Genomic DNA, 14,016 nt, shown 5'->3' with positions numbered 1-14,016 from the left:
ACGTAGGGAGTGATCCCTGGGGAAAGCCGAGAGTGGGAGGGAGGGGAAGATGTGGTTGGTGGTGGGATCACATAGGAGGTGGCGGAAGTTACAGAGGATTATGCATTGGATCTGTAGGCTGGTAGAGTGTTAGGTGAGGACTGGGGGGCTCTATCCCTGGTGGGCTGGTGGGGGGATGGGGTGAGGGCAGAGGTGCGTGAAATACGGGAGATGCGATGGAGGGCAGAGTTGATAGTGGACAAAGGGAAGCCCCTTTCTTTAAAAAAGGAAGACATCTCCTTTGTCCTAGAATGAAAGGCCTCATCCTGAGAGCAGATGCGGCAGAGGCAGAGGAATTGAGAGACAGGGATAGCATTTTTGCAGGAGACAGGGTGGGAGGAGGAATAGTCTAGGTAGCTGTGGGTGTTAGTAGGTTTGTAGTAGACGTTGGTTGATAGGCTGTCTCCAGAGATAGAAACAGAAAGATCTAGAAAGGGGAGGGAGGTGTCGGAAATAAACCAGGTGAATTTGAGGGCAGGGTGAAAGTTGGAGGCAAAGTTAATGAAGTCGACGAGCTCAGCATGCGGGCAGGAAGCAGCACCCATGCAGTCATCGATATAATGCAAGAAAAGAGGAGGACAGATACTGGTGTAGGCTTGGAACATAGATTGCTCCACATGGCCAACAAAATGGCAGGCATAGCTAGGACCCATGAGGGTGCCCATGGCTACACCTTTAGTTTGGAGGAAGTTTCTGGGCCACAATTAGGTTGATTACTCATTGCAAATTCTTTTGTGATCAGGGTAGGGTTAAATAGGAGGGTTGCTCAGCGGGACGGCTTTTGGGCAGAAGAGCCTGTCCCATGCAGTATCTCTAAGTAAATATGAAAAAGATAATTACAGGACACTACTGGAGAAAACTCAAACTTACTTTGAAAAAGGCTAACTTCAGGATTACCTTGAAATTAAAGATATACACTATTAGACTCCTTAAGACTGATTTATACTTTTGTATCACATCTACGCCGTACCTACGCGTACCCTATGCAGTAGGGTGATGCGCATCTCACCAGAAAAGTTATTCACGCGTCATGGCGATGCAGACGGCAACAACTGTGATCGGTCCACTTGGTAGCATCGCATTTCCGGTTGCTTCTTCACCGCCACTTCTGCACATCGATGTGAAATAGATGAACCGAATCATCAAATCTACCTGCCGACATGCAAAAATGTTTGAAATGCATTTCCTTGTCGGTGTCACTCAAGAAGAAATGCAACAGGGCATAGAAACCCCACCACCAACTAGTGTTTTAGTGCACACCAATGCATGCTTGCTACGGTGTAGAGCGACGCAGAAGTGAAAATCAGGGCTACAACGTAGGCTGCAGTGCAGCCTGTATGCACAAGTATAAATCAGCCTTTAACAGTGACCCAGGTGAAAAGACAGGAGAATTGCTGCACCACATGCTCCTGCAGTCAGAGTCATATCCATTCATGAAGCATTTTCTCAAATTAGGAAACTGAGATGTGGAGGAACACCGTAGGTTGGGGTCAACCAGGGATGTTGCGTCCTAGCTGTCTACATTGATATGCAAACCAGGGAAGTATGAAATAGAGCGTAAACTGTTGCCCATGTAGAAGTCTCCCCTCCCCCCCTTCATGCAGTTGATGAATCCTAAGGAACGGCAGAGATTGATACATTTGGCACCAGCAGCATTGCAGGAGTTGCCAGTTAGCATTGAACTCATCGTAGGAGTGCCTTAGGGACACCAGCCTCGGAGTTTTCCTTGGGATTTACTCCTGAAGCCTTCCCCATGAGTAGGTATGTCTGCAAGGCAGCAGAGGTTTGAGATCAGAGTTTTCATTCTCCTAACTGAGCAGCCAACCATGGCTGATGAGCCCCATCTGCCTAAAGCAAATGGTTTTAAGGTTATTTGAGAGACACACCATTGGGAACATTAAATAGACAGTGGGAGCTTATTCCTACTGTTAGCCCCCGCTCCCTCACCCCTTCCTTTCCCTGGCCATCACAACCTTATGGAACCAGACAACTGAGGTAATCATCTTGTTTATCTCAGTTACCCTGTATAATGTATTACTAGCAGTGTGAAAGTATAGTGGTGATTAATAGACTTTGGTGAGGCAACTATATGAAAGGTTAAGGATAAAAGGTTGAGAAGCAGAGTTGTTCTACAGACACTTCCTGATATAATTGATCAATTAAACATGAGGGCTGATATGTCCGCTGCAATTTCAGGTATTGTGATGATTTGATTTGAGATAAAACTCCATGAAAACCTGGGACTATGTTGTTTAATTTCTGTAACATTGCCTCTTTGTTTTGGGTTATTTCTACATTTATCCTACATAAGCCCTTTTCTGGGTTAAACTACAAACAATTATACTAAATCACTCCTCCATCTCCTAAATTCAAAAACATTAGGTCAAAGTTATGCAATTTGTCTTCAGAATTTAAGTCTGGGTATTTTGGTGAGTTTGCACTGTATTGTCTTAAAAACCTCCAAATAAAGGCACAGTTCAACACACACAAAATGCTGGAGGAGCTTAGTAGGCCAGGCAGCATTTGTGGTACTGTTGACTGTACTTTTTTCCATAGATGCTGCCTGCCTGGCCTGCTGAGTTCCTCCAGCATTTTGTGTGTTACTCAGATTTCCAGCATCTGCAGAGTTTCTCTTATTCGTGAAAAGCACAGTTCAGATGGAATCAGTCAGAATTTCTGTGTCTTCTACTGTTGATATTTCAGCCCCCTAAAACTATGACCAATCATACATTTGCCTTGGGATTTCTTGCCCGAGTTTTTATCTATTTGTATTTATGGACATCTTATAGGCTCTCTGCAATCAAAAATATGTCTATCTACGTTGCATGATCCAAAATAGATACATTTGTGATTCCTCATACTGGATCTTACCCACCAGTCTTGTTAGCTCACAATACCTGCTCCTATCCGCATAACATATTAATGTTTGTAACTTAGTTTCATTTGTGGTGTTGGATATAGGATATATTCATTCATTAATCTAGTGGATTGACATGTGTACTGTACAATTCAATATTGTAAATGATCTATATTGCATGCTAACCTCACATTTTATGAGCTCGTGTTTTGTTAATCCTATTTTCTTGTAAACCTACTATACAGCTTTTGATAGTGGACATTAACAGTATACATCTGCATTCCTCTGCAATAGTTGACAATGCAAGTCCGTGCTCACTCTTTCAAGAGTTTATAATTTCAGAATTTCGTAATTCCATAACAGGAGGTACAAGTTCTGAGACGTCTTCATTAATGTAGGTGCTGGACCTGACAGCTTTGACAACAACAAACTTGATGGAGGTCAAGGTTACTCAGGTGACCATGCACATTGGGAATGTTGTATACTGCCCAGGACGTCTTGCTGGTCATTCATGGGTGTCAAATACATTCAAAAGCAGCTAATGATTTTATTCCACTGATATGTTGAATTGAACAGTTGATTGGCCGTTTAGGAGTGCATCTTCATTCATGTTAATTGTTCTTTGCTAAGCTGAATATGTGATGATTGAAGAGTGCAAAGTGAAAGAAAATCTAAAATTTGCTTTTATTAACTTCTACCATTGGTAGTGTGCCTTTTTTCAGTAATGGAATTGATAAGATTGGTGCACATTAATATTTAAGGAAATACAGGGAGAAGCGCAGAGAACCAGGGCAAAACTCATTATTCACAGCGGAAAACAGAAAAAATAGCGACGTCATTTCATTTTTTTTAAATGTCGAAAATACAATCTTGGGAAATGTAATCTGTTATGATGACATTTATAGTAGAATAAATATTGACATTTATTATTGGGGAAGTAGCTTCAGGGAATTATCAAAAGAAAAAGCAATAACTTAAAACTATACTATGGTAATGAAGTGCAGGAGAACCCTAGCAAACTTAATTCGAACTCCTTGTGGATGGAACAAAATTGGTGATTAACAGTCACACTGTGGATTATTCCTGGCACATTTTATTGTAATCTTAGATTTGAAATATGAACAGGACATTACAATATGCTAGGTTTAAAATTATTACAATTAAAGTCATTAATTACCAGACCTTCTCAGCCCAACATTTAAACCACTAACAACACTTAGTAGATCATGTGATGACTAATAGAAAATCTATTAGTCATTTTCTTGAAGTTACTCAGTGACTGACTTTTCATAACACTCTTGTGTAGAGAATTCTAAATGAAGAAATTACTATGTATTTCTGTCCTGAATGGTTGACTCCGTATCTTGAGATTAAGATTCCTGCTCATCAGACATGTCATAAGGGAAATATTGTCCATACATCTACTCTGAGAAGCCCTGTAGAATTTTGCACATATCAATAAAATCACCCTATATTCTTCAAAACTGGAGAGAGCATAGACACTGGTTCCTTAATGTATATTCATACAAAAAAACTCAACCCAAGGATCAATCTGACAAGCCTTCACTTCATTCCTTGCACAGCCTTTCTTTCACAGAACACCAGATATCTACACAATATTCAAATATGATACATTCAGTTCTCTTTTTTTTCCCCTTTGAAGGTGTCAGTGTTACAAATGACAACTTACTATGGCACAAAAAGAGACAAAAAAGTGAGATGCCAATTGCAACCTCTGGCTAATATTTGGATATTTTAAACAACCTATGTTGAAAAGTTATTTCCAACTTCAATGTCCTTTTTAAAATATTGATAGTGGCCAGGAAGCAAAGTTCAAAGTTAAAAGTCAATTTATTATCAAAGTAAGTATGTATATGTCACCTTATACTATTTTGAGATTCATTTTTAAAGCCATTCACAGTAAAACAGAGAAATACAATAGAATCAACAAAAGTTTATGCACAAAATCTGACAAGAAACCAATATGCAGAAGAAGACAAATTGTCCAAATAAAATACTAAATAAGTAAATAAATAATACTGAAAACATAAGCTGTTGAATCATTCAAATTGAGTCAATTGATTGTGGAATCAGTTCAGAGTTGACATGAGTGAAGTTATCCACACTGGTTCAGGGGCCTGATGGTTGAAGGGAAATAATATTGCTGAACCTGGTGGTATGGGGCCTTGTAGGTGTGCTCAGTGGTGGAGAAAGATTTGCCTTCGATGAACTGGGCTGCTTCAAATTATTGGGAATCTTCAAATGAAATAGCACTTACATGATACAGGTTTCTTGTGCCTAAATTGTTTTTTGAAGAGTCATACAATTAAGTTTCACCCATGGTGTCACTTTCCAAAATCCTTGCAATTTATACCCTTCAAGTATCGCTCCAGCCTGGACCTTGACCGCAAATGTCCCCAGGCTGAGACTTTACCTGCTGCCGCTGACCCCACCCCCCAGCCTCCCCTTCCCCCACTACCACTTTCTGATCCCGGGTCTCTCAGCCTCCTCGGAGGCTCTTGGGACCTCGGAGCCACCCCATCAATCCCAACACTCAGACACATTCTCATACTGTACCTACCCATTGAAGAAGACTCACTCCGGACCACAGGAAAACTGTCTCTGACACCATCGCTGATCTCATCAACTCTGGAGAACTCCCATCCACTGCCATCAAACTCATAGATCCCATGCCCCACACTGCCTGCTTCTATGTCCCACTCAAGTTCCACAAACCTGAATGTCCAGGTAGGCCCATTGCCTGCCTGCCACAGGCAGCTGTGAGGGTCAAGTCTGAATGTATACTTAAGGCAGAGGTTGATAGATTCTTGCTTGGTCGGGACATAAAAGGCTACAAGGAGAAGGAATGAGATTGGGGCTGAGAGGAAAATTGGATCAGCCATGATAAAATGGCAGAGCAGACTAGATGGGCCAAATGGTGTAATTCTGCTCCTATGTCTTATGGTCTTACAATCTAATTTCCATCCTGTCCTGAAGTTCACTTAGTCCATTCCTGACTCCTCCCTCACCTTTCTTGATCTCTGTCTCCATCTCTGGGGAAAACTGTTGAACTCATGTTCTTATAGAACACTGAACTCATGTCCTCCTACCTTGTCTCCTTTCTATCCCCTTTGGTTCAGTCCCTTCCTTCTTACATCCTCGACAATTCTCATGCCCTCAACCACTGCACTAACTTTTAATTCCCTGGCCCTGACCACCTCATTTTCACCAGACCCTATACATTTCTGTCCCTCATCAAGAAGACCTTAAATCTCTCCACTTCTTTTTCAATAAAAGAACCAAACAGTTCCCCTCCACAACCACCCTCCTCTTCCATCTGGAAAAACTAGACCCAACCCTTCAACAATTTTTACTTCAGCTTCTCTCACTGTCTCCATATTTGAGGCGTAGCCATGGGCATCCCCATGTGTCCCAGCTATGCCTACCTCTTTGTTGGAGATGTAGAACAAACTATTGTCCAAGCCTTCACCATTAATGCTCCCCAACTCATCCTCTGCCTCATTGATAACTGCATTGGTGCTGCTTCATGCACCCATGCTGAACTCATCAATTTCATCAACTTTGCCTGTAATTTGCCTCACTTGAATGATGAAATTGATGGCTTTGTTGCAAAGTTTGCAGACAATGTGAAGATAGGTGGAGGAGCAGATGGCTTTGAGGAAGTAAAGAAGCTACAGAAGGAGTTAGACAGGTTAGGAGAAGGGGCAAAGAAGTAACAGATGGATTACAGTGTTGGGAAGTGTATGGTCATGCGCTTTGATAGAGGAAATGAAAGAATTAACTATTTTCTAAATGGAGGGAAAATACAAAAAAAAACTGAGGTGCAAAAGGACTTGGGAGTCCTTGTACAGATTTCCCTAAAGGTTAATTTGCAGGTTGAGTCTACAGGAAGGCAAATGAAATGTTAGCTTTCGTTTCAAGAGGACTAGAATATAAAAGCAAGGATGTAATGTTGAGACTTCATGAAGCCCAGGGGTGGCCTCACTTGGAATATTGTGAACAATTCTGGGCTCCTTATCTCAGAAAGGGTGATGCTGAAAATGGAAAGGGTTCAATGGAGGTTCACAAAAATGATTCTGGGTTGAACAGCTTGTCATACAAAGAGCGATTGATGGCTCTGGGCCTGTATTCACTGGAATTCAAAAGAATGAGGGGTGACCTCATTGAAACCATTCAAATGGTGAAAGGACTTGACAGAGTGGATGTGGAGAGGATGTTTCCTATGTGGGAGAGGCTAAGACTAGAGGACACAGAATAGAGGGGCATCCTTTTAGAATGGAGATAAGGAGGAATTTCTTTACCTAGAGAGTGGTGAATCTGAGGAATTCCTTGCTACAAGCATCTGTGAAAGTCAAATCTGAATGTATAGTTAAGGCAGAGGTTGATAGATTCTTGATTGCTCAGGGCATGAAGAGATACAGGGAGAAGGAAGGGGATTGGGGCTGAGAAGAAAATTGGATCAGCCATGATTGAATGGCGGAGCAGACTCGATGGGCCAAATGGCCTAATTCTGCTCCTATGTCTAATTTCCACCCTGTCCTGAAATTCACTTAGTTCATTTGTGTTGTTTCCCTCCCCTTGCTTGATATCAGTCTCCATCTCTGGGGACAAAATGTTGACCTACATCTTTTATAAACCTACCGATTCCCATGGTTACGTTGACCATATCTCATCCCACAATGCTTCCTGCAAAAAAGCTATTCCCTTTTCTCAGTTCCTTTCTCTCCACTGTATCTGTTCCCAGGATGTGGCTTTCCTATCCTGGATGTCAGAGAACGTGGCATCCATTCCTCCACCATTGATGTTGCTCTAACCCACACCTCCTCTACATTCTGAATAACTGTGCTCACCCCATCTTCCCATCACCTCAACAGTGATAAAATTCCTGTTATACCACCATGAGCCTCCGCATCCAACACATCAGTCTCCACAACTGCTGCCATTTCCAAAGGAACCTTACCACCAAACATATCTTTATCTCCCCCCGTCCGCTTTCTGCAGGAATAACTCCTTCTGTAATTGCCTTGTACATTTGCCCCTCTCTACTAACTTCCCTCCCCACATTTACCATTCAAGTGGTCAAAGAGCTACACCTGCCAATTCACCTCCTCCCTCACCTTCATTCATGGTGCCATACAGTTCTTCCAGATGAGGCAACACTTCACCTGAAAATCTGCTGGGGTCGTCTATTGCATCTGGCGCTCTCAATGTGGCTTCCTCTACATTGGTGAGACTTCATTGAGCAGCTCTTCTCCATCCGCCCTAAGCAGAACTTCCTAGTGGCAAAACATTTTAATTCCAATTCCTATTCCCATCCAAACATGTCGTTGCAGGGTCCCCCCTTGTGCCACAGTGGGGCCACCCTTAGGCTGGAGGACCAGTGCCATATATTCCATTTGGGTAGTCTCCAACCTGATGACATGAACATCGATTTCTTCTTTTTAAAAAAATTCTCTCCCTCTCTCCTCTATTTTCCATTCTGGCTTCTTATCTCTTCTCACCTGCCTAGCTACTTCCTCCTTCCCTTTCTCCTATGGTCCACACTCCTCTCCTATTAGGTTTGTTCCTTTCCTACCCACCTGGCTTTGCCTATCACCTTCTAGCTATCCTCCTTCCCCTCCTCCACCTTTTTATTCTGGCATCTTCCCCCTTTGTTTCTAGTCCTGAAGAAGTTTCTTGGCCTAATCATCCACTGTTTATTCCCCTCCATAGACATTGCTTGACCTGCTGAGTTCCTCCAGCATTTTGTGTGTGTGCTGCTTTGGATTTTCAGCATCTGCAGTATTTCTCATGTATACCTTATGCTCTTCCTGCTTCTTTTGCTAATCATCTAAATTTGCTTTCACCATATACTGACTTCCCTGCCATGGGAACAACTTCCTCTTGGTTACTCCGTCAAAACCTGACTCTTGATTTCAAACATCCCTGCAAGGTATCCCTTAAGCATTTCTGCTCTACTGAGAATCAAAGCTATCCACTATTTCCACAAACTGCTGTCCCATTTCCTAGGTGCCCACTTTGAAACCTGCCTCTACATTCCTTAAAGAAAGGTCCTGACATCATTCACAAAGCCCAGGAAGAAGCACAATTCTCCACATGGGCATAACCAGCTATTTATAAAGATGCAACATAGTTTCTAGGCTTCTGTAGTCAATTTACTAACGCCTGCATATTTTAAGTCTTCTCAACCTGTTCAACCACTTTTAAGTATTTGTATGCACCCACCCCAACTGTTCTCTGCTTCTGCATTTTATATCTTTTCTTCATCTGGGTTGACTCTCAGGATGATGTGTGTTGGGTCATATGCTGAAAACTGACACCAGTGGTTCTGAATGGAGACACCGGTGTTTAACGTATTCAACGGCAGTGCATCTGAGAGTCAGCTGTACGCTGTCAATCATGGACATCCCCAGATATACAGCACTAAACCTCTGAGTGCCTGGGTTGCACCAGCACCTGCCCTGGGGTTTCTGTCCCTCAAATACTGAGCCAGTTTAGACTTGGCGTGGGACCCGAGATCCCATTGATTTTGGAGAGGATTATAGTCAGACTGTGCATTAGGAGGCAAAGGAAAAGTAACTTACTGTTTTCTAAGTTATTTAACTTAATGACTTTAATTTTCCATAAACGGTTTCAGGTGTTTAAGTCATTTTTCTTATTATTCATATATTAAAATATTAGTGTCAATAGTAATTGATTTTAAGTGTTCCAGAATGTCAGAGACATGTAAGAGCTACTGGAAAGTGTGATGCCTGTGCTCCTGTACCCATTCTGATATTAGGTTCCTGGATGGTTTGGAAGAATGAAATCGGTTCTCTGGACCTAACCCAGAACGTATGCACAAGTGCATCAGGGGGTAAACCCAGGGCAGCCATATCCTGCTCATTTCCTTTCACAAAATTTATTCTATTTACACACAAATACATTTGAGGAAATATCAAGGCTTTAGCTGCATCCTAAAATGTGTACATATATTTATTTTCTGTCTCAATTCAAGAATTAAGCACCAGGGGCTGAAAAGTTTCTTCTATTGATAGATTCTTGAACCAAACTTTAGCCAGACCATGAACCACTAATTTTGATTTTAGATTTAAAATGGATCATTTTTATCTTCATTGCCAAATTCAGCAATTTTCAAAGAATATTTTTTAAATTCTTTGAGAATTTTTAGTGCCAGTGGTAGTAAACCCCAAGAAAAATGCCTTGACTTTTTTTGGCAAGGGGCCTAACATATGTTTGGAAAGGAATAAAAAGAGGGAAATGATAAACAAAGAAACTTCAAACTTTATATATATATATAAAACCTGTAGAATTTTAATATTTTTTCTCAATATCTGTTAAAAAGATATCACTGGAACAATTCCTGTAGCAGGTATTCCTCACTTCAGAACAACTGTATCCAGTAGCTAATAATCTCTAACCTGAAATTAATTCTCCTGTACTGTACCATGAAATTGCTGTGAACCAAGTTTTAACAGATCAATTTTTTCTACTAATTTATGGCAATAGTAAGAGTGTGCCTATTCTTTTCTTCAGTGTAAGATTACACTGTTTTATCCCACAGCTGCCAATTGACATTGGTTGTGAATCTGATGCACAGGCAGTGCTGGTGTTATATACAATGACAGGAGCTCAGGTAACAACAGTTTCCTTCCTCTTGACAGAAAAATTGGCTTAGAAAATGAAGTAGGAAACTTAGAGCAACATAACCTGCTACAAATTTTGAATTCATTTTCCAGTGGGGAAGAAACATTTGGTGCATACATTTGACTGATAACTTAATATTATCCTCCCCAAGAACAGAACCAGGCCAGGCTTCAGTATATTCCCAGAGAGAGTTCTTTTAGTTCAGGCCACGATGATCCAAATGAAACGCAAGCCCAAAAGAAATATGATGTAAATTCAGCATTATAGCACTTTAAGGGATTGTATCCTTCTTTTCCAACCGATTGGAATTTCGGTTCAATTTGACTCCGGTTCTCCGGTGCTAAATTTGAAGGTGATTAAGTTAAACATTGCAATAACAATAGAAATTTATGGATGGTATTATGTATTTTAAAATCTTTCTGGATTAATCTCAAATCATAAGACACAGGAAAAAAAGTTATCATAGTATCACTCTGCTCAAGGCATAGCAAAGAAGAATCAGGATAAAAATATTTTGGTCAACAGTAAAATAAAGATCCCTTTAACTGTTAGTTGAGGTGTTATTCAATTCACTTATATGGTGCATTTAATGTAGCAAAATGCACCAAAGCATTTCACAGGATCTTTATTTTACCACTAATCATTGTTGAAACATAATAAACTAAGCTTGAATCTGAAGTGAAGCTTGCTAATATTTAAGAGTATAAACAGAACTTCAAATGACATTCAATAATATTATGGTGAGTTTTGTGAGTTAACATTTTTTATTGAACTTTCTACATACAAATATGAAAGTTCTCTTGCCTGTAACTGTAATGTTTGTTTTGGATGGCAGACCAAAGTTAAACAAAGAAATACAGTCTTCCCAGGAACTCTAAGCAGCCCCAGAAAGGAACTTTGAAAAGAACTTTTGCCTTCTCTGTTTTCTCTGGTGTGAAATCTCCACTTGCAAACATTACTCACCAGCAGTGTTGTACATATAGGTAAGTTATGCATTGTTGGACTGTTAGTCACTCAAAGTTCTTACTTATTTCATGGTATCAAGGCTCAAATACAGTTAGAGATTTATGATAAATAACTACTTCCAGTAGATATAAAGCATTTAGTGATAATAAACTAGATAACTTGAAGTAGTTCACTGTTTCTTAAAAGTCTAGTTACCTATTTTTAACATATTCTTCTTGCACTATTTAGTTTTATGCAGAGCCATACAGACTCGGAGAAATCCAACCTCGATTAACTCATAAAGACAAGAGATTCTGCAGATACTGGAAATGCAGAGTAACACACAAAATATGCTGGAGGAACTCAGCAGGTCAGACAGCATTAATCAAGAGGAATAAACTGTTTCCAGCCTGGTCCAGTTGAAACGTCTTGGCATGAAATGTCGATGGTTTATTTCTCTCCATAGATGCTACCAGGCTTGCTGACTTTCCTCCAGCATTTTGTGTGTGCTGACCTTGATTAGCTCCTGTCAGTTAAGGTATGGAACTATTATTTCAGTTGGCCAAGTTGAATGTAAATCTGGGCAAAAAAGATTGTTTAGGTTTCATTCAAGACAGTTATACACAAATCCTTTCTGGAAGATAGACAAACACGTGTTGGGTGAAAACAATAAGTAGTTCAGTTATTATGCCTTTGATAATGGCTATGCTTGCTAGTATTCACTGTCTATGCTGATGCATTTGAATGAGTAGTGATCTGAGTGAAAAAGCTATTAATGCTTTGATAACCTCAGTCAAATATTAGTCGCTGCTTTTATCATGGGGACATAGGAAATATTGGATATAAAAGTAACCAGAAAAATAAAATCATTCCCTTTTGCACTACTAGAATATCTCTTTTATGTAAAAAAAAACTGGAAATTCTCCTCTTAAATCTACAGCAGTGTAAACAGTCTGCAGATACTCCTTGCAACTATTGTTCTTCATCCACACATGATCCTGCTGATTTGACACAGCTTATTTTTAGTGATTTTCATGTCTTTTTCTATAAAGACCTACCTGAAGTTATAGATAGTGCTTTGGAACAATCATTGTCATCAAAGCTGACACAATTTTTTACACTTGCACTCTTATGGCCTCTTTGCAAAAACCACAATAACTTCCATGTGTTGAGAAAATCCGTAGATTTAAAATAACAATTATTAGTTATGACTAACTCAGTTAAAGTCGGAGACAAAAGAATTCCATAAAAACATGTTAACATTTACATCAGTCTGGTTTCATGGAAAGACTACTATAATCTGCCTCAGACTTGTTTATTTTTAAATGAGCAAACTTTAAATGAGGTTACATAACCTCATTTTCTTTTATGCAGGTATAGATGAATGTTATTTTTGCATTTGCATAATAATACACTTCATTCCCTTTGATATGTAGTATTCCATTCCATTTGTAGTGATTGCTGCCAATAGTTTTGCTCAAATAGATGCAGAACTAATATTTGTCTCGAAAGCAAAGTGTCATTTTCCTGTTAGTTTGCTCCATTTTTCTCCATTCTTGTCACGAGTCCACGACTGTTGCATGAATTTAGAGAGCTGGTTGAAATCGATTTAGCTATATGGGGTAATACAGATAAACTCCACCTTCTCCTTGTTTGATTTTCACAGAAATAGGATTTGAGCAGCTTTCTATTCTTGTTGTATCATTTCTATTGCACTAAAAGTTTAAACAAGGACTCTGTTCCAAAATATAGCAGGGTTATTTGATCGGCCATTATGTGCTGAAAAGTTCTGACTGCTGGACTGCTTACCAATGAAATTGCAACTCTTACCTGCCATTGATATTCTTGGTGTTTCAGGCTATAAGCACAGAGCATCAGACAGTTCAGAAAGTGAGTTAAATTGCTTGGAGGACGGTGTAGCTGCTCTTTACATCAAATTTACATCACTGAACTGTTCTTCCTGACCACAATAGGAAGCCAATTATTGTCTTCCCATTGGTGGTTAACTGATCAATTACCTCAGCACAGGGATTTATTTTATTTTTATTTATTTAGAGATACTGCATAGAACAGGCTTTTCTGGCCCAATGACCACACCACTCAGGATAATTCACAATGACTAATTAATGTACTAACTGGTGCATGCTTAGACTGTGGGAGAAAACCAGAGCACCTGGAGGAAACCAACTCAGTTCACAGGGAGAACTTACAAACTCCTTAAGGATGGCGCTGGAATTGAACTCATAACTCTGAAATGCCCTGAGCAGAAATAACGCTGTGTTAATTGGTACACTACTGTGGTGCCCCAAATTTAAAACATGACAATTGCTAAGGGAGCTTCTGTGCAACATCATTAGTTACTTTTGACTACATTGAGAAATGTGTATAGTAGTCACTTGAAAACAGATTGATGCATTATAAAATTTCAGAAATAAATTAGAATTCCAAAGGATTTTAAATATTGGGTTGCTTTAATAATTGCATCACTGTGGTTTATATACTAGAGA

The sequence above is a fragment of the Hypanus sabinus genome, chromosome 11 (genome assembly GCF_030144855.1).
Source record: "Hypanus sabinus isolate sHypSab1 chromosome 11, sHypSab1.hap1, whole genome shotgun sequence".
NCBI classification, from domain to species: domain Eukaryota; kingdom Metazoa; phylum Chordata; class Chondrichthyes; order Myliobatiformes; family Dasyatidae; genus Hypanus; species Hypanus sabinus.
This window is presented reverse-complemented; position numbering follows the sequence as displayed.